This window comes from Piliocolobus tephrosceles, chromosome 3, assembly GCF_002776525.5.
Source record: "Piliocolobus tephrosceles isolate RC106 chromosome 3, ASM277652v3, whole genome shotgun sequence".
Classification (NCBI taxonomy): Eukaryota; Metazoa; Chordata; class Mammalia; order Primates; family Cercopithecidae; genus Piliocolobus; species Piliocolobus tephrosceles.
Window position 1 is genome coordinate 78,632,527 of NC_045436.1, and position 27,769 is coordinate 78,660,295.

At 40.1% G+C, this 27,769-nt stretch overlaps 1 protein-coding gene and 1 pseudogene across 1 annotated transcript in view; both read right to left on the bottom strand.

The window, feature by feature from the left end:
- Nucleotides 1-27,769, bottom strand: part of EIF4E (eukaryotic translation initiation factor 4E) — a 52,781-nt gene that overhangs the window by 22,293 nt on the left and 2,719 nt on the right. The window lies entirely within an intron of this gene.
- Nucleotides 7,951-8,259, bottom strand: LOC111525510 (annotated as a pseudogene).

The window sequence follows — 27,769 nt, forward strand, 5'->3', positions numbered from 1 at the left end:
ATTATAGGCATGAGCCACCACACCCGGCACTGATATTTTTTAAGAAGAAGGAATTAAAGCAAATTGCTTCATAAAACAGACCACCCAGACCAACCTCTAAAGAACCATTCTCTATTCTCATATCCCTTCATTAAGAGCAAAGAGAAAAGGATTTCTCAAATCTGAATATGTAATGGTATTTATAGTTACCCTTCCACTTGCACTTTTTTTTTAAATAGCAGGAAGACGGTTACAGACTATGCAACAAAGTTGGGAAAATCTGCTATTTTTCTTAACATACCATCATATTAAGATACTGCATATGGTATTGAAGGGGGTATCAGGAAGGATAGAGGATTAAAACTAAAGTTTCAAGAGTATAACAACTATATCACTGGGCACAATGGTGCGTCCCTATAATCCCAGCTACTTGGGAGATTAACAGGAGGACTGCTTGAGACCAGGAGTTTGAGACCAGCCTGGGCAACATGGCAAGACCTTGTCTCAAAAACAAACAAAACAAAACTATATTATGATGACAAAAAAGCTTTGTAAAGTGATCAAGTCAATGATATGCAGGTCTTACCTTCATGGCATACTGTTTACCCTATGGTAACCTAAAAGTTTGGCAGCTTAATATTTTCAGTGGGCCCTAACAAGATGGACATTGGCTTGAACTTCAATCTTCTTTTAGGCTAGGCATAATTAACATTGTCATCTAAAAATATCAGAAAGAAAACAAGCCTGGGGACAGTAATTTAAAATAGGTGTTCACCACATTCTTCCATGTAGTTCTTCATACTATCATAAATTGTTGTCAACAAAAGAAAAAAGCCAAAGAAAGGCACTAGGACAAAGACAGACATCAAAAAAAGGGCAATGCAACAAGTGTTTGGATATCAGACTGAAGCAGCAAACAATAGAGATCTATGTTAAGATAACAAGATATGTAATTCAAATATTTATTATCTAAAAGAACTCAGAGAGCAGAAAGGTGGTAAATATTTATTTGAAAGAATATGGGTTTTCCTGTATTTTATGTTTCTTAGAGATGGGGTCTCACTCTGTTATCCAGACTGGAGTACAGCAGGTAATCACAGCTCACTGCAGCCTCAATTTCCCTGGCTCAAGCAATCTTCTTGCCTCAGCCTCAAGGGTAACTGGGACTACAGATAGGCACCACGATACCTGGCTAATTCTTTTTTATTTTTAGTATAGACAAAGTCTCACCATGTTGGCCAGGCTGGTCTCAAACTCCTGAGCTCAAGCGATCCTCCCACCTCGGCCTCCTAACAGATATGTTTTTTCTTATCAACATATGACATGTATAAGAATTTCTATTAGCCTATAAAGTCACCCAGAACAGAGACCCTGTCTCGATCTCATTCAATAATCACAGTACTTAACCCAATAGGAACTTATTGACTTGATTACTTAACTAAATAAATTTAACTGTTTACATAGAATGGTTAAGGCCTGAAAATTGACATACAGTAATTAATGCCTTAAAACCAAACATTTTTATCAACATTTACTTACCAGTAAATTTAAGTGTTCAAACAGACGATAATTACTGAATGCCATTTCCTATCCCACTAGCTTAAAATTAATGATGGGTTTCCAGGCAGACAGTGGGAGTCTCAATGAAAACAACGAGAGACTGGCAGGCAGGTAGGCTTTAGGGAACAGGGCACCAGAGAAAAACTGCTGTAGATGAGAAGAGGGCTCCTCATTATATGTAAAAATCCCTCACAGGTTTTTGGCCAACTCCTAAACTGGCACTTTCAGAGTGTAACTCTGGTTGGCCTAACAGAGAACAAGAACAGCTGAGCCAAAACTAGAGACTGCACAGTATTTGTGAAACATAAGTACAATGGGTACAGGGACTTATGTCTGTGACTCCAGCACTTTGAGAGGTCAAGGCGAGAGGACTGCTTGAGTCCAGGAGTTCGAAAACAGCTTCAGCAATACAGTGAGACCCAGTGAAGAAAGGGGAAGAAAGAAAAAGAAACAATCTTCTCTCTCTCTCAGATCCAAAGAGGAATACCAAAGAAAAGTCTTCAGCCTGCAGAAAAAAGATCCCAGATGGAGATGCAAAAAGAATGACAAGCACTTGAAAAGGTAAATATCCTACATAAATGACTATAAGTTTAAAGGAGCAATGATTATAATATGTTTTGGGGTTTCACATAATGATGGTCCTACCACAGGGTTGGGCATATAGGGGTTTTCAATGTTGAATATGCCAGTAAAAGATATTCTTCCTCTCAAAGTTAAACAGCACTGTAAATTCTCTTATATTTATTCATAAGCTCAAAATCCTCACTATAAACCATACTTTCACAACACTTATTTAAACCTTTCACCTCAGCAGCACATAAACAGTGAATTACAATATGATTAATTACAAGTTTAATGGTGTCCAAAATAATGTAGTACTTTCCCTTCTTTTATGTTATTCCATTCTTTTCATTATTGGGAAAATGATGAAAGACTAAGATGGCATCAAATCTTTGGACATACAGGAATTAAAAGCAAGTTATCACTCAGGAAAAACATATCCAGTTCCTAGAATTTTAAAAGCATTATTTTGAATTAAAATAAAAGTCGCACTGTAAGTAAATGATACTAGTCTTCATATTAGGAACACATAATTGGCTGGGCACGGTGGCTCAGTGCTATAAACCCAGCACTTTGGGAGGCCGAGGCAGGTGGATCACCTAAGGTCAGGAGCTCAAGACCAGCCTGGCCAACATGGTGAAACCCCATCTCTACTAAAAATGCAAAAATTAGCTGGGCGCAATGGCGTGTGGCTGTAATTCCAGCTACTCAGGAGGTTGAGACAAGAGAATTGCTTGAACCCAGGAGGCAGAAATTGCAGTGAGCAGAGATCGTGCCACTGCACTCTTGCCTGGGCAACAAGAGCAAAACTCCGTCTCAAAACAAAACAAAACAAAAAAGGACACATAATTTGGTACTTTTCCAACAACTTAAAAAAGGAGCTACACATTTTTAAATGTGTGTGTATGTATGAATCAGTAAGTATACTAATTTAAAATCTTTAGTCTTCACTTTTAATTATATAAACATATTAGATTTTCAAACAAATGATGTGAGATACCATAAAAATTTTTATTGGGCATAGACAGTCTTCTTTTTGTACGATCTATATGGGAACTAAAAAACAGTTCAAGAAGCAAGTTCTATTTTAAGATATATAACCTTATTTTTAAGGTTGCTTCCTATAGACACTAAATAGTTTTAAGTTTGCATTCAGTTTAAAAACAAAACTCTACTGCAAAATCCTACCATATTCCTCTCTCTACTCTCTTAGACTGGTGTTTTCTCAATGAGTAAATTTTACTGGGAATTACATTCTAAATGACCAATCTCAGGTTCTACTGAGGAATTAAAAAAAAGGAAAAAAATTAAATGACCAACATTTCTAGGTTTATAAACTACCTGGACAAAAAAGTAACGGCTAATTTAGCAGATTATGGCTAATCTCAAAGTAATCAAACACATTTTTAACCTAAAATAGGCAATCTTCCCTTGAAAAAGCATTGTGTAACACATTTTAGGTGGGCAGAATAGGGAGTAAGAGCGAGGCCATGGGATGGTGCTGTGTTCATCCAGGTAGTAACCAATGTGGCTGAAAGAGAGGGTTCGTGAAACCAGAGCTAGAATGGTAGGTTGGAGTGAGATTGTTAAAGGCCTCAGAGGTCAGGCTAAAAGTGTAGGTTTCATCTTGGGGGCAATGAAAGCCATTAACTAGAAGGTCAAAGACATTAAATACAAATGGCAAGTAAGGGAACAGAAAAAGATAACCAATTTGAGAGCAATGTATTAAACCTGGTTTAAGATTTGCTCAGTTTATCAGCTTCAAATAAAAATGTTCAGTATTGTAATTTAGCAAACCCAGGGCTGAATAGACTGTCATAGCAACAAGAGAAACTTGAAAGTGAAGAAAAAAAGCAAGCAAGGGCAAGAAAAGTCTAACAACTGGCTGCAAAGAATGTCAGGTAGCTTTTTACTACATTCTGCAAAAACTAGCACAGGTATAATATCAATCTTATGGGACAATCCTAATATTATAGAGGTAAATATTTCCCAGATCTAGCATCATTCTGTGATGTTTTCAATAAATCTGACTAAACTTTAGATTCTCCTCATCATGTTCAAGTCTACATTGCTTAAATTTCAAAACCATGATGCGCTTTTCCACGGTTTTGAACATTCAAGATTTCTCAGCAATTCTCAACCCAAATACACATATAAACCATTTCTTCTAGAAATAATGATGAGCCTTCCCCCTCAGAACACTCCATTTGTGTCCTCCATTACCTTCATTCAACAAATATTTACTCACAGGAACTTCCAAATATTTTTTTTCTGGGTTAAGACAAATCACCCAACACCTTATTTGAAGTATGTAATAATCAGTAGTCCCCCTAGGCACTGATTAATGGTTTGAACCAATAACTCAAGGTATAGCCCACAGACTACTACTACTGGTCCACAAACTGGTTATGGTTGACAGTGAGGTTAAGTATAGAAATGTAAAGTAAACACTTCGGAAATCTGTAGCAATTTGACAATTTTGTATCTGCTGAAACTAATCAAACTCAGGCTTACATTTTGTATGTATATCTTCATCTTTATAATTTTACAAAAGTATTATATTAGAAATTTTTTAAAAAAGGCCAGGCATGGTGGCTCATCCCTATAATCCCAACACCTTGGGAGGCCAAAGCAGGAGGATCTCTTGAGCCCAGGAGGCCAAAAGAGGAGCACCACTTGAGCCCAGGAGTTCAAAGACTGTAGTGAGCTGAGACAGCACCACTGCACTCCAGCCTGGCTGACAGAGTAAGACTCTGTCTCTAAAAAATTAAATTAAATGAAAATTTAAAAACAAACACAAACCAGTTTGTCGTCAGAATATGAGATGCACTGCTTCAGATCACACCCACTAGAGCCATGTTCCCCATGTTGGAATCCCAGCTCTGCCATTCACAGCTGTAAATTCAGAGCAAGTAACTTTTGTGGCCTCAATTTCCTCATCTTAAAATGGGCATTGTGACATTTATCTCCTAGGATCACCATGGGGATTAAATGAATTAAAAAACAAAAGCATTTAAACTGTCAGGTACATGGGAAATGCAAAATAAGGATTGCTTTTTATAAAGTAGCTAACAATTTTAAGTGGTTACCTGGCTTGCCATTCTGCAAATTTTTATTCAGGGCAAACTGTACGGCCAGACACTATGCTGAATTGTTTTATATGATTTGTTTTAGAAAGAAAAAAAATTTTTTAAATTATATTTATCACTTTCCTCCGTCCTAAATTTTTTCTGATATATGTAGATACAGGTATTCCTCCCAGAACAATGATTAATGCAATATAAAGTCATTTTAAAGTAACATTCAAGTGAGGAAACCTACTTTTCCTACTTTTAAAGGTACTCCCAGATACCATATTTCCCCTTTTCTGTAATGAAGGCATCCTATCTTTGGCCTCATGAATGGCTAAAATGTAACACTGAGCTGAACTATTTATTACCAAGGAATAGTATAAAGGACATTGAAATCAAGCATCAAAATAAAGCACAAAAAAAGGGGCTAGAGGAAGAAAGAAATTATATATCAGGCACATTTATTCACATACCATCTATATATATACCAGGTATCTGTATACCAGGCTCTGACTTCACTATCACAGTTTTCCTCTGATAACAGAAAAAGCAATCCCAGGTTTACTAATCCCTGGTGCACTAGGAGCCTTATTGCCAAATGGGTATCTCAACAACACAGTCTGGATCCACCTCTAACCCCAATTTGATGAGTCCTTTAAGTCTTAAGACGAGTATGATAGGAGAAAATTTTCAGAGAACAACAGGGATTATTTAAGTGATCTAGGGCAAGTCCTTAAAACCCCCGTAAGGATCAGTTTCTTCCCTTGTAAAAAGTGCTGTGTAGGTTTTAATCAACAATCCAAGAGTCTGGCACTTAAGTGATCAATAACTGTCAGTTACCATTAGCAATCAGTACTTGAGATGACATTAATATAAGAGTTCAGGAAGGTAAGAGCTGAGTAAATGTGGCATACTGAACTAGACTTCAAACTCTGGAAGAAGTTCGGCTAGTCCTTCAAATTTTAAGATGAGGAAATTTTCAAGAACAATAGAAGATAAATCACTAACATTCATATCCCAGTAATATACTGAACAGAGAGTAGTAACCTAAACTACCTAGGGTATGCTCTCTAAATTTTTGTCCTGGTTCAATAATTTCTATCTATCCTCAAATCCTTACACCAGACCTTCCCCACACCCCCAATCATATACACAGTAAGTGGGGATATGGAAAGAGAAAGAACTCGTGATTAACTTAGAAATAACTACCCAGATGACTGTTACCACACCTAAATAATTCTGATACCAACACTCTCCCCCTTCCTGATGACACAAAATAAATGTGTTCAGTCAATGCTACAGCATCAAATAATGGGTAACAACACGACTGGTGACCCATATTCAGTAGCGCTTCCTTATATTCCCCCTTCCTTCACTTTCTGTAGCTGAACTGGAAAGACCAGCTGTGTCCATACTAGAAATGTAAATGCTACATATGGCAAAGACAGCTGCAATTATTTCTACAAGGTACTAACACAACGTTCTAGTAAACTGAAGGCACTATATTAAATAAAGGTATGAAATAATGAGCCGAAGGATAGATAGACACAGTAAGAACAGAAAAGGGTGGTGCTTTATGATTTTGAAAAGCTCACACCTCATCCAAACTATGAGTTTTTACTTGATAGGTAACATTTACTAAGCAGCAACTACCAGGCCATGTGCTACATTATTTGCATACATACTACCTCAACATACTATAAATCATCTCAGTCTAGTCAATCTTCATGATCCTGTGAAACAACCATTATTCTCTCCACTCTTCAGACAAATCTGAAGTCCTGGAAAAGTAAACATGTCATTTAAATCCAGGACTACCAGGGTTTACGGCTAAGAACACCACATGTCCTAGTTCTACCTGTTTGTTGTTTCAGTGTAATTGTTAATAGAACTCTCATTCACTCCCAAAGGTGGCCAGGATTGAATAATAAATTATGTGGTTACAAAGATTCTCTTTCTAGGCAACATAAATCCATAATATACACTGTGCTCTGCTCTACAGCCTCAGGCTCAACACCTTTGCTCATCTTGCCAACGCATGTGACTGCCAGTAAACTAGTAAAAGAGGCATGAATGGTACAACTCACCCTTCCTCCCAGACACACAAAAAAATCCACCACCAGGAAAAAAAAAAGCAACTATACAGTGAGTTTGTATTATTATGCACAATAGGACCTACTGGTCAAATATCTCACATATACAGGTAAGTGTAAGTAAAAACCTCTTTTATGTGTACAAATTAATGAGAACATTATTTAATAGAAATATGTAAACAGACTTCATACTTTTCTGTTCCTTTGTAATATACACTCAGTTCTCAGTTTTGTCCTTCATTTGACATATTAAATTAGGCAAAGAGGCCGGGCGCGGTGGCTCACACCTGTAATCCCAGCACTTTGGGAGGCCGAGGCGGGCGGATCACAAGGTCAGGAGATCGAGACCACAGTGAAACCCCGTCTCTACTAAAAATACAAAAAAAAGCCAGGTGCCGTGGCGGGCGCCTGTAGTCCCAGCTACTCAGGAGGCTGAGGCAGGAGAATGGCGGGAACCCGGGAGGCGGCGCTTGCAGTGAGCCGAGATAGCGCCACTGCACTCCAGCCTGGTGGACAGGGTGAGACTCCATCTCAAAAAAAAAAAAAAAAAATTAGGCAAAGAAATGTATACAATCACATAAAAAGAACCATGTTTTCACACTTGAACACACAGCAGTGGTTAAAAATAATGAAACGTAAACTGGACCCCATGATTTAATGCAAAAAACTTCCTGTACAGAAAAGTTTCAGGCTTCTAACTTCACTGAATCCAGTACTAAATGTTCTTTATATTCCTCAGCTTCTTTCAAGTCTTTTTCACTTTCTAACATCCGCCAAAGAACTATGCAGCTTCCAACCTGTGCTGGCAATCAGAGCTTATCACCTGGGATTCTCGCAGAATTTCTGCCTGCTTTTTAATGGCATCATTTGCACCATCTTCAGCTTTCATTTTTTTTTCTTCTTCTTCTTGTTTTGCTTCTTTATCATGCTTCACTTTTTTTGACCAACTGCTTCACCACAGTAATCTCAATTTGTCTCAGGCCAGGATTAGCCATGGTCCCTCAAGCACCATGAGAAGGGTGGGACACAGAGCCAGGGTAACAATGGAGGAGGTGGCTGTCAGTCCGCAGTTCTTTTCAAGAAACCATGCATTTCCTCACAGCACCCTCCCATATGTAAATTAGTGTAATTAATTAACTAGTACACAAGAACAACTATAGTCTTACCACCTGTCTTGTAAGGAATAAAAAATTTGGTAAAACACTGAAAAGTTGCTTCTATTAAACTGTTTTGGTTTTAGCTTTGAAACATATATTTATAGTAAAGGAATACCAGCTAATATGGCATCACTCATGAAAGTGTGGCTGTGGATTTTGCAGGTCTTCCTTATCTGTAATAAAGTATCAAAACTATGACTTTTGTACTCTTCCCTTAACCTAGAAAGTTGAAGTAAAAAAACAACACATGGAGATTTAGCAAAATACAAATCTTTCAACATTAAAACACTGCTCACATGGAAAAAATTTTTTCATGTAAAAGACCCTGAGACATCATGTATCAATTATGATTCAAAAGACAGTACTTCTTAAAGTGCTTTTCAATTAATATAAAATGGCATCTAAACAATAACAAAAAATCACTGGTAGCTGGATTACTAAAGGAAAGAGTTGTGATGATGTGTACAAATTGTGCAGTGTCCAAAAATACTATAAAAATTCAATAGCTGTTTATTTAAATAATAACCTAATTACTTGATCAAAATTAATAAGTAGCACTAAACTCACGAGTGAATCGAGATGACTAAGTTTGTTGAGCTATAGCTAAAGATTTATATTTCTGGATACTCAGTAAACTATACTTAAATATATTAATTTAAAAAAAATCCCAACAGTTCACACTTGCATTTTCGATCTTCAAATAAACAATTTTTAAACTTGGATAGATTCTTTTTTTTTTTTGAGACAGATTCTCACTCTGTCACACAGGCTGGAGTGCAGTGGCATGATCTCGGCTCACTGCAACCTCCGCCTCCTGTGTTCAAGCAGTTCTCTTGCCTCAGCCTCACGAGTAGCTGGGACTACAGGCATGCACCACCACACCTGGCTCATTTTTTTGTATTTTTAGTAGAGATGTGGTTTCAACCATGTTGGCTAGGCTGGTCTTGAACTCTTCCGGACCTCAAGTGATCCACTCACCTCGGCCTCCTAAAGTGCTGGGATTACAGGCATAAGCCACCGCGCCCAGTCTAAAACTTGGATGCATACTTTTTTTTTTTTTTTTAACCCTTTGAGACAGAGTCTCGCCCTGTTGCCCAGGCTGGAGTGCAGTGGCATGATCTCCGCTCACTGCAACTTCTGTCTCCCGAGTTGTAGTGATTCTCCTGTCTCAGCCTCCCGAGTAGCTGGGATTACAGGTGCCCACCACAACGCCTGGCTAATTTTTATATTTTTAGTAGAGACGGGATTTTACCATCTTGGCCAGACTGGTCTTGAACTCCTGACCCCGTGATCCACCCACCTTAGCCTCTCAAAGGGCTGGGATTACAGGTGTGAGCCACCACGCCCGGCATATTCTTAACAACTAGAAAGAATTGTAGGAGGCCAGGCGTGGTGGCTCACGCCTGTAATCCCAGCACTTTGGGAGGCCAAGGCGGGTGGAGCACCTGAGGTTGGGAGTTCGAGACCAGCCTGACCAACATGGAGAAACGCTGTCTCTACTAAAAATACAAAATTAGCCGGGCGTGGTGGCGCTTATGCCTGTAATCCCAGCTACTCGGGAGGTGGAGGCAAGAGAATCACTACAACCCGGGAGGCAGAGGTTGCAGTGAGCTGAGATCAAGCCACTGCACTCCAGCCTGGGCAACGAGAGTGAAACATTGTCTCAAAAAAAAAAAAAAGGAAAGAAAAGAAAAAAGAAAGACTTGTGGGCACCTTTTAATATTTTAAAATAAATTTTTTAAATGAACATTCTTAAGGGAGCACTAATATGTACCTACTGATCAAATTACTTTGCATATATTATGCAGCTTAAGCCAACATCACAAATTCAGTTTGGGTTTGGGGAGGTGATAACACAGATACAAGAAATAACAGATGTGTGAACTAGGATGATAAGGCTAATGATAAAATTTAAACGTCAGTACTATTTAAACCAAAGGCTACCAGAAGATTCATAATTTAAAATAACTAGAAAAATTTATAGGCCAGGCACGGTGGCTCATGCATATAATCCCAGCACTTTGGGAGGCAGAGGCAGGTGGATCACGAGGTCAGGAGTTCAAGACCCACCTGACCAACTTGATGAACCCACATCTCTACCCAAAATACAAAATTAGCCGGGCGTGGTGACGCATGCCTGTAATACCGGTTACTCAGGAGGCTGAAGCAGGAGAATCACTTGAACCTGGGAGAGGGAAGTTGCAGAGAGCTGAGATCGCGCCACTGCACTCCAGCCTGGGCAACAAGAGCAAAACTCCGTCTCAAAAAAAAAAGAAAGAAAAAAGAAAAAGAAAAATTTATGTACGGCCAGGCATGGTGGCTCATGCCTGTCATCCCAACAGTTTGGGAGGCCAACGCAGGCAGATCATGAGATCAGGAGATGGAGACCATCCTGGTCAACATGGTGAAACCCAGCCTCTACTAAAAAATACAAAAATTAGCTGGGCGTGGTGGTGCATGCCTGTAATCCCAGCTACTCAGGAGGCTGAGGCAGGAGAATCGCTTGAACCAGGGAGTCAGAAGTTTCAGTGAGCCGAGATCGCACTATTGCACTCCAGAATAGTGAAAGAGCGAGACTCCATCTCAAAAAAAAAAAAAAAAGAAAAATTTACATACGTTGAACATCATACAAAAGTAAAAAATGATTCAAAATATATCAACATTAAAATGGCATTAGTACCAGTGCACAAAACTGTTGACTGCAGTAACACGGTAATTTCCATTTCAATTATTCCTTAAAGCTTTATAGGAAGTATTTGAAAGGCAAATCTTTTAAAGAATGTAACTGCTATTTAAATGTTTATACATTTTAAAACTTAGAAAACATAACTAAAATTTCATGATACTAATTAAATTCTAGTTTTTTTTTTAAAAAAATCAATCTTTACATGTCACAGTTTAAACAAATGAGCAGTTACTGTTAAAATTCTATGTGTTTGGCCGGGTGCAGTGGCTCACACCTGTAATCCCAACACTTTGGGAAGCCGAGATGGGTGGATCACCTGAGGTCAGGTGGTCGAGACCAGCCTGGTCCAACATGGTGAAACCCTGTCTCTACTAAAAATACAAAGGTATAGTGGCCAGGTATAGTGGCACGTGCCCGTAATCCCAGCTACTCAGGAGGCTGACTCAGGAGAACTGCTTGAACCTGGGAGGCAGAGGTTGCAGTGAGCCAAGGGTAGCGTCACTGCATTCCAGTCTGGGCAACAGAGCAAAACTCCATATCCAAAAAAAAAAAAAAAAATTACATGTGTTCATTTTTAAAAGTTAAAGGTTATAATTTCAATTTAAACTGTAGCTTTAACAAGGTCATTTTGTTTTCTGTAACAACTTCTTATCCGACAGATTTTTTTTTCCTTTTTCTTTTTCTTTTTTTTTTTTTTTTTGCCTTCAGAGGAGAGTATCACTGTTAACTTAGGCTGGAGTACAGGGATGCAATCATAGCTCACTGCAGTCTCAAACTCCTAGGCTCAAGAGATGCTCTTGAATAGCTGGGACTACAGGCATGAGCCACCATGCCCAGATAATTTTTAGAGACAGGTCTCACTATATTGCTCAGCCTGGTCTCAAACTCTTGGCCTCAAGTGATTCTCCTACCTTAGCCTTCGAAATTGCTAGGATTACAGGCGTGAGCCACCATGCCGGCCTTTTTATGTACTAAGGTTTTAAAATCACCTTTCAAAAGAAAATATTTTGAAGAAACATATGCCTTAAAAAAATTTACAAAACCAGGTATAGTCAGTTTCTTATGTCCCCAGGATTACAGAGTGGAATACAACCTTCTATTTACTTAGTTTAAGTTAATAAACTATCAAGCTTCCAAACGTAAAAGGATCTACTGAGTTCCAAGTCAAAGCTAAATGGCAAAATAGAAAAATAATAAAATTAAAATAAAAAGACCTAACATTATTTAACCTAGTAATCAGACTTCTACTAAGAGACAATACATCTATCAACAGATATATCCAAAAGGTAACAGATAAACCATGGCATTTATAATGTAAGCACTAAACATGTTTGTAAGAATTACTTTAAAACTAATACAAATGTGGAGAAAAGCAGATTACAGAACCATATAAAAATGAGCACTTTAAAAAAAAAAAAGGCCAGGCGCGGTGGCTCATGCCTGTAATCCCAGCACTTCGAGAGGCCAAGGTGGGCGGATCACGAGGTCAGGAGTTTAAGACCAGCCTGACCAACATGGTGAAACCCATCTCTACTAAAAATACAAAAATTAGCCAGGCGTGATGGCGTGTGCCTGTAATCCCAGGTACCTGGGAGGCTGAGGCGGGAGAATCTCTGGAACCCAGGAGGAGGAGGCTGCAGTGAGCCGAGACCACGCCACTACACTCCAGCCTGGCAACAGAGCAAGACTCTGTCTCAAAAAAAAAAAAAAGAAAGAAAGAAAGAAAAAGGAAAAAAAAGCACTATTTTTGTGCTTTTGACCTATATTTAGAAGTCCTAAATAAACTGTAGTACATCCAGAAAATGAAACATTACTGAGTGCTAAAATAAAATGAGTTATCAAGCCATAGAAAGACATACAAGGAACTTAAATGCATATTACTAAGTGAAAGAAGCTAAGCTGAAAAGGCTACGTACTGTATGATTGTAACTCTGTGACATTCTGGAAAAGACAAAAAGATCAGTGGTTGGTGGCGAGGGTATAAACAAGCATAACAGAGAGGATTTTTAGGGCAGTAAAATTATTCTGTACGATATTATAATCGTAGATACATGTCATTATACATTTGGCAAAACCCACAGAATGTACAACATCAAGAGTGAACCCTAATGTAAAGTATGAACTTTGGGTGACAATAATGTCAATTTAGGTTCATCTGTTGCAGGATGTTGACAGTGGGAAAGCTGTTCCTGCACAGGGGCAAGAAGTAAGTTACAGGAACTGTAATTTCTGCTCAATTTTGCTCTGAACCTAAAACTGCTCTAAGAAAATTAAGTAGTTAGTTTTTGAGACAGGGTCTCACTCTGACACCCAGGCTGCAGTGCTGTGGCACAATCACAGCTCACTGCAGTCTCGACCTCCAGGGCTCAATCAATCCTCCCGCCTCAGCCTCCTGAGTAGCTGGGACTACAGGCGCATGCCACCACAACTGGCTAGATTTTTGTATTAATATTTTTAGTAGAGACAGAGTTTCACCATGTTGCCTAAGTTGGTCTTGAACTCCTGGGCTTAAGCAATTCACCCACCTTAGCCTCCCAAAGTACTGAGGTTTCAGGCATGAGCTACTGCACCCAGCTGAAAATTAAGTATTTAAAGGGAAAAACGAAAAGGTACGAAGAGGTATATGGTTTAAAAACGAAAAAAAAAAAGTTCACTTTCAGAGAACACTTAGTTGTTGAGATTACAGATTTTTTTTTCACACTGATCTAACTAAATATTCCAAATGTATTATAACAAAGTTATATTAAAGCCCAAAAAAACATCTGAAACTACTCCTGGACGGCTCAGTGTATTCCAATAATCTGTCCATCCCTTCTTACGTCAATATCGTATTTTTGTAAATTTCTTTTTTTCTTTTTTTAGACAGCATCTTGCTCTGTCACCCAGGCTGAAGTGCAACGGCGCAATCTTGGCTCACTGCAACCTCCACTTTCTGGGTTCAAGTAATTCTCCTGCCTCAGCCTCCCAAGTAGCTGGGATTACAGGCACCTACCACCACGTCCAACTAATTTTTTGTATTTTTAGTAGAGATGGGTTTTCGCCATGTTGGCCAGGCTGATCTAGAACTCCTGACCTCAGGTGATCCACCTGCCTCAGCCTCCCAAAGTGCTAGTATTACAGAGTCACTGCGCCCAGCCATTACCTTTAACAATGTTTTTCTTCATGATATGGTAAGTTCCCCATTCACCTTTGCTCTTCCTTTTTAAAACTTTGCTTCTGCTCATGCCTGTAATCCCAGCACTTTGGGAGGCCAAGGCGGGCGGATCCCGAGGTCAGGAGTTTGAGACCAGCCTGGCCAACACAGTGAAAACTCGTCTCTACTAAAAACATAAAAATTAGCTGGGTATGGTGGTTGGTGCCTGTAATCCCAGCTAGGCTGAGGTGGGATAATCACTTGAACCTAGGAGGCAGAGGTTACAGTGAGCCAAGATGGTGCCACTGCACTCCAGCCTGGGCAACAGAGTGAGGCTCTGTCTCAAAAAAACATGTCTACATACTCAAAGGAATAAGTTAAGATTTTGCATGTATATAACAATTATAGGAAGCTATAAAAATGAACATTCAGAGAACAAAAAAAAAAGGAAGGAGGACAGGAGGGAGAAAATAAATACCTGGAATTTCAAAATGAATGGAAATTTAAAATGAAGGTTGAAAAATAAATGAAATTTCCCAGAGAACTAATCCAAGAGATCTAATATCTGAGCAACTGTTTCAAAGAGAAAAGAGAGGAGAATCACTAATAAACCTATGAGAAGTGATAGACATGAGTTGCCATTTTAAAACGCCCAATAAGGCCAGGCGCGGTGGCTCACGCCTGTAATCCCAGCACTTTGGGAGGCCAAGGCGGGAGGATCACGAGGTCAGGAGATCAAGACCATCCTGGTTAACACAGTGAAACCCCGTCTCTACTAAAAATGCAAAAAATTAGCCAGGCATGGCGGCGGATGCCTGTAGTCCCAGCTACTTGGGAGGCTGAGGCAGGAGAATGGCGTGAACCCAGAGGCGGAGCTTGCAGTGAGCTGAGATCATCACGCCACTGCACTCCAGCCTGGGCGACTGAGCGGGACTCCATCTCCCAAAAAAAAAAAAAAAAAAAAACACCCAATAAGTACACAGTACAATGATGAAAACAAACTTATCTAAGGTATATCATCGTGAAATAGGGACAAGAAAGAGTCTACAAATTCTAGGGAGTGAGGATGAGAGATGAACAGATCACACTAAAAAGTAATTTTTAGCTACCAGAATAATTTCAGACTCATCAGCAGCTACAACAGAAGTCCATGAAACATGACTTCAGAATCCTGAAGAATTCTATGTCCAGCCAAACTACAGGTATGACACTTAATATTCAAGGTCTCAAAAATTTTTTTGCCGGGCGCGGTGGCTCAAGCCTGTAATCCCAGCACTTTGGGAGGCCAAGATGGGCGGATCACGAGGTCAGGAGATCGAGACCATCCTGGCTAATACGGTGAAACCCCGTCTCTAATAGAAAATACAAAAAACTAGCCGGGCGACGAGGCGGGTGCCTGTAGTCCCAGCTACTCGGGAGGCTGAGACAGGAGAATGGCGTGAACCCAGGAGGCGGAGCTTGCAGTGAGCTGAGATCCGGCCACTGCACTCCAGCCTGGGTGGCAGAGCAAGACTCCGTCTCAAAAAAAAAAAAAAAAAAAAAATTTTTTTACTATGTACTTTTTCTCAAAAAACTGAAGAGGTGGCCCACCCAAGTGAGACAAGAAACCAAATAATAGAAGATAAAGGGCACAGCAAATGGAAGGGTGGGAAACAAAAGTCAAATGAAAGAATCAGGAACATGGTAAAAGGAGATCCAGGGAAGACAAATCTTTACCATATACAAAGGGCAACAGTCCAGACTGGAGCAGTGTGATTCAGGTGAATGTGATTGGAGCAATGTGATTTAATGGCTGTTACGATTAAAATGCCTATTATTCTACCTTTTCTAAACACACACACACACACACACACACACACACACACACACACAAAACCCAAATGCTCAAGTGTCCAGCCCAGACTATTATCTCTGCCTGACCACGTGTTCATGAAGTTCCACTTCTCTCCTTTATGTCCTGCTAATCATATTAGATAACTTTACACCAGAAGAGCTCAGCTTTAATTCAATCTTAAAACAAGATACAGAGCAGCATATTCCCAAAGACCACTCTCTTACTGAAGATTCTTTGCCTGGCCCACAAAACAGCCTCACCAGATAACAACTATAAATCCTATGTTTCCCAGGACATGTTCATGATCATGACCACTGCTTTCCCCAAAAAGGGCTCTAGTAGAAATTCTAGGAAGCTTAAGCCAAACTATAAACCAGAAACTGTGTTCAGATTATCATTTTTTATGAGCCTTCATCAACAGTGGCAATACTGTCTTTCCCTTAGACATCTAGCTTTTTAGTTTATTCAAAACTAAACACATAGGTGAAAGATACATATGTGGGAGATTACTGTAGAAAAAACAAAAAGCAAGGGAATGTTTGACTCAAAAATCGGAAAAGAAGATGGAGGAGGGACCAAAGATACAATAATGTGATCACGGAGTATTAAAAAAAAGCTGAAATGCTGCTATGATGTCCTAGGTCATGGTACACAGGTCTTCAATTTACTACTCTAAAACCTGGCCAGGTGTGATGGGTCACACCTGTAATCACAGCACTTTGGAAGGCCAAGGCAGTAGGATTGCTTGAGCCCAGGAGTTTTGAAACCAGCCTGGTCAACATGATGAAACTCCATCATTACTAAAAATGCAAAAATTAGCTGGGTGTGGAGGTGCACACCTCTATTCCTAGCTACTCAGGAGGTTGAGGCAGGAGGATCGCTTCAACCTGGGAGGTGGAGGTTGCAGTGAGCAGAGAACACGCCACTGCACTCCAGTCTGGGCAACAGTGAGACCCTGGCTCAAAAAAAATTTTTTTGCCAGGCGTGGTGGCTCACACCTGTAATCCCAGCACTTTGGGAGGCCAAAGCGGGTGGATTACCTGAGATCAGGAGTTCGAGACCAGCCTGGCCAACGTGATGAAACCCTGTCTCTACTAAAAACACAAAAAATTAGCTGGACGTGGTGGCGGGCGCCTGTAATCCAGCTCCTCGGGAGGCTGAGGCAGGAGAATTGCTTGAACCCAGGAGGCGGAGGTTGGAGTGAGCTGAGATCGCATCATTGTACTCCAGCCCGGGCAAGAGCAAAGATCCATTTCGGGAAAAAAAAAAAAAAATTAAAGATACAAGAAAAATTACATACCTATTTTATACTTCATTTTTACATATAAACATTTCATTATTTTGAAAAAAGGAGGAGCGCTAAAAAAAATTGTAGCTGGGAAACCAACTATAGTTGCAAAAGTGTTTTATCTGACCAACAGAGTTTAAAATCTTTCAATTTGTTGTCGAAACATCTACTTTGTAGATATACTATCTCATGTATGGAATGATACAGGGAAAAGTTCATTCATCCCAGTAATGTTTGAAATAGTAAATGGTTGGAAATGACCTAAATATTAATATAGAAATGACTATGTTAAAACCATATAGTATAATATATACCATCAGAAAAAAGAAGTGAAAACTTTATGTGTTGATATGTAATGCTCTACAAGACATATTAAGTGAAAAAACACAATGTGCCAGAAAAGTGCACAGAGCTGGCTACTATTTACTTTATACAAATATACGTATTTGCTGTATATGCACAAATCTCTATTAAATAAAGTTAAACAATTGACAATGCTGGTTGTCTCTAGGTCATCTGCCTGGACAGAGATCAAACTGAGGAGACTACTTTTGCATAAGACTTGAGTTTTGAACAACGTAAAGTACTGCCTATTTACACACACATTTAAAAAACTAGCAAAAACGTCGGGTGTGGTGGCTCTTGCCTGTAATCCCAGCACTTTGGGAGGCTGAGGCAGGCAGATCATGAGGTCAAGAGATCAAGACCATCCTGGCCAACACGGTGAAATGCTGTCTCTACTAAAAATACAAAAATTAGTTGGCAGTGGTGGCACACGCCTGTAGTCCCAGCTACTCGGGAGGCTGAGGCAGGAGTCATCTGAACCTGTGAGGTGGAGGTTGCAGTGAGCCGAGATCATGCCACTGTACTCCAGCCTGACAACAGAGTGAGACTCCATCTCAAAACAAAAACAAAAACAAAAAAAGACTAGCAAAAAAAAAAAAAAATTAACCCACAGAATAATTCTAATTCTATACAAGAGTAAATAACTGTCTTTGAAAGATTAAAATACAAAGCAACAAGAAGCTTTTCTAGGACAGAATAATGTATCTAACAAAATTGGACATACACAGTTACACCTTATAAAGTTGAACTAAATACAATATGCATACATACGTTTGCACACACCAGAATTTCTGGATTCTTTCTTTTTTTTTTTTTTTTTGAGACGGAGTCTCACTCTGTCGCCCAGGCTGGAGTGCAGTGGCCAGATCTCAGCTCACTGCAAGCTCCGCCTCCCGGGTTTACGACATTCGCCTCCCTCAGCCTCCTGACTAGCTGGGACTACAGGCGCCCGCCTCCTCGCCTGGCTAGTTTTTGTTTTTTTTTTTTAGTAGAGACGGGGTTTCACCTGTTAGCCAGGATGGTCTCGATCTCCTGACCTCATGATCCACCCGTCTCAGCCTCCCAAAGTGCTGGGATTACAGGCTTGAGCCGCCGCGCCCAGCCTCTTTCTTTTTTTTGAGATGGAGTCTTACTCTATCACCCAGGCTGGAATGCAGTGGCGCAATCTTGACTCACTGCAACCTCTGCCTCCCAGGTTCAAGTGATTCTCCTGTCTCAGTCTCCCAAGGAGCTGGGAATACAGGCACATGCCACCACACCCAGCAAATTTTTGTATTTTTAGTAGAGATAGGGTTTCACCATGTTGGCCAGGCTGGTCTCAAACTCCTGACCTCAAGTGATCCACCTACCACGGCCTCCAAAAGTGCTGGGATTACAGGCGTGAGCCACCATGCCTGGCCAGAATTTCTAGATTCTGAGACCATACTGCACAATTTGGTGGTTATTACCTACATGTGGTTAATTATTAATATTAAATAAAGTTTAAAACGTATTTCCTTGGTTGCAGAAGCCACAATATCCAAATGCTCAATTACCATGTAGTGGCTACTGTATTGGACAGTGAAAAAGACCCTTTCCATTACCTCAGAAAATTCTCCTGGACAGCCTTTTTCTAGTAGAATCCTCAAAAAACTGCAACTGGGCAATTTGGAAAGGGGAATGAGGTGGCTGGGGAAGACAGACAGGAGATAGGTTTTTCACATTAAACAGAACTTAGCCTGTGCCAGATAATGTCCTTAATATGATTCATGCTAATTCAATCCTTGTTGTACTTCAGTATAATTGGTTTCCTTTGTAAACCTATATATTTTATGTAATACATGCTAAAACATTCTTTTTTTTTTTTTTTTTTTTGAGACGGAGTTTCACTCTTGTTGCCCAGGCTGGAGTGCAATGGCACCATCTCGGCTCGCTGCAACCTCCACCTCCCAGGTTCAAGCAACTCTCTTGCCTCAGCCTCCCGAATAGCGGGACTACGGGCACCCACAAACACGCTTGGTCAATTTTTGTATTTTTAGTAGAGATGAGATTTCACCATTTTGGCCAGGCTGGTCTCAAACTACTGATGTCAGGTGATCCGCCCGCCTCAGCCTCCCAAAGTGTTGGGATTACAAGCACGAACCACTGTGCCTGGCCTACAGTTTAAAACATTCTAAGATAGGGGCTACAGGCTTTACCAAATTGCTATTTTGGACCATGAGAGTGTAACTAAGTCAAGGAAAAAAAACAAAAAAGAAAAGCTAAATATCATGATCTACAAACCAACATCCAAAAGAGATTTTACAATCCACAACATGGTAACAAAGTGTACCAGTTCAAATGAAAAAAATCTAACATTCCTAATCCCACCATCTATAAACCATCTGGTATATTCTTTCAGAATTAGAATTTTACACTTATCTGCGTACCTATGCATCCGTATCAACCCAAACACAAGTTTTACTGAAGGTAAAGATGGATTTTAGTTTTGGTTGAATTTGTTCCTCTTTTTACACAAGATAGTAATAAAGCTTGAGGCTCAGGTTTGAGTTCTCTCTCACTTATGTTAAATATGAGTTCTATAAAACGAACTTGCTTGCTAAAATTTTTTTTAAAATTTTATATTCAAGTGCTATTGCTTTTGCAGCAACCAAAACTTTATATTGTAACACTTAAGGAACTATGTGACCGTGGCAGAAAGTTAAAAATCACTTGAAATATGAATTCCTCACCTATAAAGTATTCATTTATTCATTAGAAAAATAACTGTAAGAAAAAAATGTGTATTTATCAATTAAAATATCAAACTTTCTTGCCTTAGTTAATACTTCTGACTAGATTTTGTGCCAACATAGGCTACTGCCCCATACGAAGTTTTGTGGCAATACTAATATATATATATGTTGACATATATATCAAAATTAGTTGTAATCTTTTCTTCTGTGCTCTGCTCATTACAATGACAGTAATGGAGTGCAATGGCATCATCTCAGCCCACTGCAACCTCCACCTCCCAGATTCAAGCAATTCTCTTGCCTCAGCCTCCCGAGTCACTGGCACTACAGGCACCCGCGACCACGCTCGGCTAATTTTTGTATTTTCAGTAGAGATTACAATGACAGTAATGAGCAGAGCACAGAAAAAAATATTACAACTAATTTCTGTATAACATTTTGTAGTAACAAGCTTAAAACACACAAAGAAACATGTATGTGCACATTTTAGCTTAAACTTTTTCAAAACAACTGTTTTACCCTTTGCCAGACCTACCACCAAAATTACTAAAAGTACTAAGGTAGATGAGTCTAGAATAAATCCAAAATTCACAAACTTTAAAAAATGTACTAAAACGGCGGGGCACGGTGGCTCACGCCTGTAATCCCAGCACTTTGGGAGGCCGAGACGGGTGGATCACGAGGTCAGGAGATCGAGACCATCCTGGTGAAATCCCTTCTCTACTAAACATGGTGAAACCCCTTCTCTACTAAAAATACAAAAAAAATTAGCCGGGCGTGGTGGTGGGCGCCTATAGTCCCAGCTACTCGGGAGGCTGAGGCAGAAGAATGGCATGAAGCCCGGGGGCGGGGGGTGGTGGGGAGCTTGCAGTGAGCCGAGATCGCGCCACTGCACTCCAGCCTGAGCAACAGAGTGAGACTCCATCTCAAAAAAAAAAAAGTACTAAAACTTTTTTCACTAGCAAAATATTTTAACTGAGAAATCATACAAACTAGCAAATGCCAGAAATCAAATTAGAAAGGGGGAGAAAGTAAGTGTCCATCAGCTTTCTTTAGAAATTTATCCACAAAGTTTTCAATCAGTTACTAAAATACGATTGGTGTAATTGCTTGGTTTAGTCCTCAAGATTATATGTTTTTGTTATCTCACATTGTAATATAACGGGGCCTAAAAATAAATGTCCACACATTTTATTTTATAGCTGTAGCAAAACACATAGTAAGCTTATCAAAACTCATCTCCCCTTCTGAAGTCACCCAAGCAAAGAACATTACATGCCTACTGGAAAGACAGTGCAATGGTTAAGAACATACACTCTGCACTTCCGCTGCTTTAGTTTAAACTCCACCCCACCACTTGGAGCAAGTTAGTCACATAATGACTTCATCTGTACTGTTAAGAATTGAATGAGTTAATATATGGTAAAGCATTTAGTGTGGTACTTAACATAGAATAAGTGCTATGTGTAGCAATTACAAATAACGATCTTTCTGCATTAAAAATAGCTGTTACAAACAAGGTATGTTTATACGAATTTATTTGTAATTAGTTGTTTGCAACTATAAATCCATACCCTTAATTCCATATCCCTATAAATCCAATGCTGGCTAGATTTTTAATGATTCCACAGAAACTCACTGAATATAGTATGACTAAACTTCATTTTCCTATTGTTTCTTTTTTTTCTTTTTAAATGAGACGGAGTTTCGCTCTTCTTGCCCAGGCTGGAGTGCAATAGCAGATCTTGGCTCACGGCAACCTCCACCTCCCAGGTTCAAGCGATTCTTCTGCCTCAGCCTCCCGAGAAGCTGGGATTACAGGCATGTGCCACCATACCCAGCTTATTTTGTAATTTTTTAAAGTAGAGACAGGGTTTCTCCATGCTGGTCAGGCTGGTCTCGAACTCCCGACCTCAGGTGATCTGCCCACCTTGGCCTCCCAAAGTGCTGGGATTACAAGCGTGAGCCACCACACCTGGCCCATTTTCCTATTGTTTCTATGGAATAATATATCAAAAATTCCAACTGGGGAAAGGAAAAACAAAACAAAACAACAACACTTATATTTTTGACCACATTCTCAGGTTCCAGAAGTGCCCAGAAATGACTATTAGTATTTTAGACATACACACACACACTTGTACACACACACAAGAATCCTTTTCTTTTTCTTTTTGGTGAGATAGGGTCTCTTTCTGTCACCCAGGCTGGAGTGCAGTGGTGTGATCATAGCTCACTGCAGCTTTGACCTCCCGGGCTCAAGGGATCCTCCCATTTCAGCCTCCTGAGTGGCTAGGACACAGAGGCGCACCACCACATCCAGCTAATTTTTTAATTTTTTGGAGAGACAGGGTCTTGCCATGTTGGCCAGGCTGGTCTCCGGACTCAAGTGATCCTCCTGTCTTCATCTCTCAAAGCCTCAGATTACATGTATGAGCCACCAAGCCCAGCCCCTTTCTTTTTCTGGAGACACAATTAGGGACTTTTGAAGGAACACTAGTGATTTTTATGGTAGGGATAGGAGTCGGAAGAACATCTGAGGATTGTGAGTCACAGACTTTGTATTTCTTGCTAATGGCTAAGGATTAATAATTTAAAAGCAGCAATGTGAATTTCCTAGAAAAGAGGGAAAATAGTATATAAATCCATGAATATACATGAATGTAAAACATTCGTGGAATGTCAACTTTAGTCCCTCACAGCTGACAAACTGTCACCTTTGAATAATGCATTTAAAAATCGAAATCGGGCCGGTCGTGGTGGCTCAAGCCTGTAATCCCAGCACTTTGGGAGGCCGAGACGGACGGATCACGAGATCAGGAGATCGGGACCATCCTGGCTAACACGGTGAAACCCCATCTCTACTAAAAATACAAAAAAATAAGCCGTGCGTAGTGGCAGGCACCTGTAGTCCCAGCTACTCGGGAGGCTGAGGCAGGAGAATGGCGTGAACCCGGCAGGCAGAGCTTGCAGTGAGCCGAGATTGCGCCACTGCACTCCAGCCTAGGTGACAGAGCAAGACTCCATCTCAAGAAAAAAAAAAAAAAAATTGAAATCGACCGAGCATGGTGGCTCATGCCTGTAATCCCAACACTCTGGGAGGCCGCGGAAGTCTGATCACCTGAGGTAGGGAGTTCAAGACCAGCCTGACCAACATGGAGAAAACCTGTCTCTACTAAAAATACAAAATGGCCGGGCGTGGTGGTGCATGCCTGTAATCCCAGCTTCTAGGGAGGCACCTCCTCACTTGAACCCAAGAGGTGGAGGTTGTAGTGAGCCGAGATTGTGCCACTGCACTCCAGCCTGGGCAAGAAGAGTGAAACTCCGTCTCAAAAACAACAACAACAAAAATATCGAAAAAACTGTAAGATATCTTATTCCAACTTTCAGCTGACTTAGAAATTTCAGTCTTCAAGATCACTCAGGTATTAAAATAAGACTACAACCCATGCTCATTTCCACTCCTCCAAAAAGTCTCTATGACTAAGATGGTGCTACTCAACAGTACTAATAGATTAAGGAAACCTTTTTTTTTTTTTTGAGACAGAGTCTTACTCTGTCACTCAGGTTGGAGTGCAGTGGTACAATCTCAGCTCACTACAACCTCCGCCTCCCGAGTTCAAGCACCTCTGCCTCAGCATCTTGAGTAGCTGGGATTACAGGCAGGCATCACCACGCCCAGCTAAGTTTTGTATTTTTAGTAGAGATGGGGTTTCACCATGTTGATCAGGCTGGTCTCGAACTACTGACCTGGTGATTTTGCCTTGGCCTCCCACAGTGCTGGGATTACAGGTGTGAGCCACCACACCCGGTCCATATTCTTAACTTTATGTAAATTAAACAGTATTTTACTTAAATGTTTTCTCCCTACAGTTTTCTGTCCAAATTAGAGTAAACTTATATAATTCATTTTGCATATTATCCCTTCTGCCACTTCTGTGTGTAAACTGTGTGTCTACATTGAATTTCTCTAAGTCTAATAATCATGCTGATTAACTCAGATTATAAAATGAAGTATGAAATTTGTTCATCTGTTTGTTTGTTTTTCTTTTTGATGGAGTCTTGCTCTGTCGCCCAGGCTGGAGTACAGTGGCACCATCTCAGCTCACTGCAACCTCCACCTCCAGGTTCAAGTGATTCTCCTGCCTCAGCCTCCCCAGTAGCTGGGATTACAGGTGCCTGCCACCATGCCTGGCTAATTTTTGTATTTTTAGTAGAGACAGGGTTTCACCACGTTGGCCAGGCTGGTCTTGAACACCTGACCTCAAGTGATCCCCACCTGCCTTGGCCTCCCAAAATGCTGAGATTACAGGCGTGAGCCACTGTACCCAGCCAGTATATTTTTTTCTTTTAATTGAAGAAATGTGGAATATGAACACCAGCGCCAAATTTACATGGATTATCGAGGAATTTTGATATAGCAGTTTCTTTCATTAAGCAAAAAGCCCACTAATTTGCAGAGTCTGGTTGGCATTCAATAGTTCATTAATATGAATTATATGGCACAACATATATTTGTTAACATGTATTTAAGCCCTATTTACTCTTATTAATAAACTATGTAGCACAGAGCATGTTTCCAAAGTATAAAAAAGGAAGCATTAGATCAGCTGATTGTCCAAATTGATTCACTTAACGAAATTAGTGTGGTTTTAAAAAATTCAAGAGCTACAATGTAAAAACAAGTAAAATTATATACCCTCAATTAAGCTAAAGAAACCAAAATTAATCTCTTACCTCAAAAGGAACAAGTCAAAAAAACTTTTTAAATTCTAATAATGAAGGATGTAGAATGAAGATAAAGCTACAAAGAAACACGACCCACTGGAGGTAACATGGCCTTGCCATTTTCACAGACTAATATTAAATCTAATTTTGACCCAGCCACAATTCAAATGCCAACAGAGTAACAGCAGAGTATTGTTTGTCCTAATGTTCAAATTTTTGCCAAATTATCCGTTAAGAGGTAAAATGTTTCCCTTAATTTTCCCTTTCAAGCTTCTCAACAAATTTAATATTTGTGGGTCACATCTTCATGTAACTGAACTCATACAAAGAGAAAACCACACAATAATATCAAACTGAAAATTATATTTTATGCAATGTCCATAGAAAAAACTCATCCAGATACCTATGAATGATGGGATAAGCAGGAAAATCCCATTGGCTCTTTTTAAGTGTTTATGATTATGCACAGCAGAAAAGCATTATGGAAGCTCACAAGCTAGCTGAAGTAAGAAAAAACATGACTTTCACAGCCTTCAGGAGGGGTATCTCAAGCACAATCCAATCCTAATCAGTTGCTTCAAAAAAAAAATCCAGGCCAGGCTTGGTGGCTCACGCCTGTAACCCAACACATTGAGAGGGCAAGGTGGGAGGATCACTTGAGTCCAGGAGTTTGAGACCAGCCTGGGTAACCATCGCGAGATTCCATCTCTACAAAAAGTTTTAAAATTATCCAGGCGTAGTGGCCCGCGCCTGTAGTGCCTGCTACACGAGAGGCTGAAATGGGAGCATCTCTTGAGCCCAGGAGTGTGAGGCTGCAGTAAGCTATGATCACACCACTGCACTCCAGCCCCAGCAACAGAGCAAGACCCTCCACCCTCCACCCTCTACACACAAAATCCAAACTATTTAAGACTGTTGAAAATAATTCTACATAACTAACCTGTGGACAAGGGTTTATTGAAAGTACTAAAATTTTTCAGGCTGGGCGCAGTAGCTCACACCTGTAATCCCAGCATTTTGGGAGGCCAAGACAGGCGGATCACCCAAGGTCGGGAGTTGAAGACCAGCCTAATCAACATGGAGAAACCCCGTCTCTACTAAAAGTACAAAATTAGCCAGGCGTGGTGGCACATGCCTGTAATCCCAGCTACTCGGGAGGCTGAGGCAGGAGAATTGCTTGAACCCAGGAGGCGGAGGCTGCGGTGAGCCAAGATCGTGCCATTACACTCCAGCCTGGGCAACAAGAGCAAAACTCACTCTCAAAAAAAAAAAAAAAAAAAAATTCATTTCTCAATAAAAATAAACACTTCGATACTATTTTATATATTCTCAAAATACTTTGGTTTCCACCTTCGCACACTTTGTTTTTAGGTTCCCCTACTCCCCAAATTTAAAGGTAACATCCAAATCTCCCAAAGTCTGCATCAGAACAAATACTGTATCACTGACCACATCCCTAGGAATTAAGTTCCTTAAGGGTTTACATTCAACAAGGTATAGAGTCACATCTTGTATAACTTTGTATCCTAAAGAACACTTGGTACAACACCCTGTATATATCAGGAGCTATTAATATTTACTAACTCAAAATATAGTCCTTCATCACTTTGCAGTTCTGTTCTGTGCTCCTGAAATAAAACTGCATAAACTCTGCAAAACTCAAGGGACCTAAATGTGACAGAAACTTCACAGAATTCCTTATTATTTTATAGTTTACAGTCTTGTAGCCTTGCCCCTATTACCAGATGTAATGCTTTTTACTGACACTAGTATAGTAGGGTAGGAACAGATCTAGACAAAAGTGGACATCTGAACCTGTAAAAGGGGTTTAAAATGTATATTTTACATACCTATCCTTCATTAGTGTTATGTAACATTAATGTTCTAAAGTCAGTTATCTGTAGCAACAACTTAAGAGTTTTTCAATCTAATTCCCAGGAACATAAATGAAAACTGGTGCCAATAAAAACACAAGCAAGCAAGCAAGCAGAAACGCTGCCTTGAATTCTGAAAAAAAGGTAAGGATAGTTAGTTTACACCAACGCAATGAAAAATAAGCCTTTGTGTAGTCTGTAAGAGTTTTTGAAATTGTTTCACTAAAGTCTTTAAAAGTGCTGGGCGCGGTGGCTCACGCCTGTAATCCCAGCACTTTGGGAGGCCGAGGTGGGAGGATCACTTGAGGTCAGGGGTTTGAGACCAGCCTGGCCAACATGGTGGAATCCCGTCTCTACTAAAAATACAAAAATTAGCCGGGCAAGGTAGCGCGCGCCTGTAATCCCAGCTACTCAGGAAGCTGAAGCAGGAGAATCGCTTGAACCCGGGAGGCGGAGGTTGCAGTGAGTCGAGGATCACGCCACTGCACTCCAGCCCGGGCGACAGAGCAAGACTCCATCTCAAAAAAAAAAAAAATCTTTAAAAGTCAAAGCAAACTGGTAAACCATTAGCGAAACCACAAGCTACCATGAAAAGATACACAAAAGTATCTGGCAACCAAGGTCTAGAGCTGGTTCCAGAGTGTGAAAGGTTTTCTGATTGCTAATAAACTCCATTATGCACCCAAGATACCTTCACTTAGTTGTGTCATTTCTGAAAAGGCAACAGAGCCCAGAAGTTTCAGTGA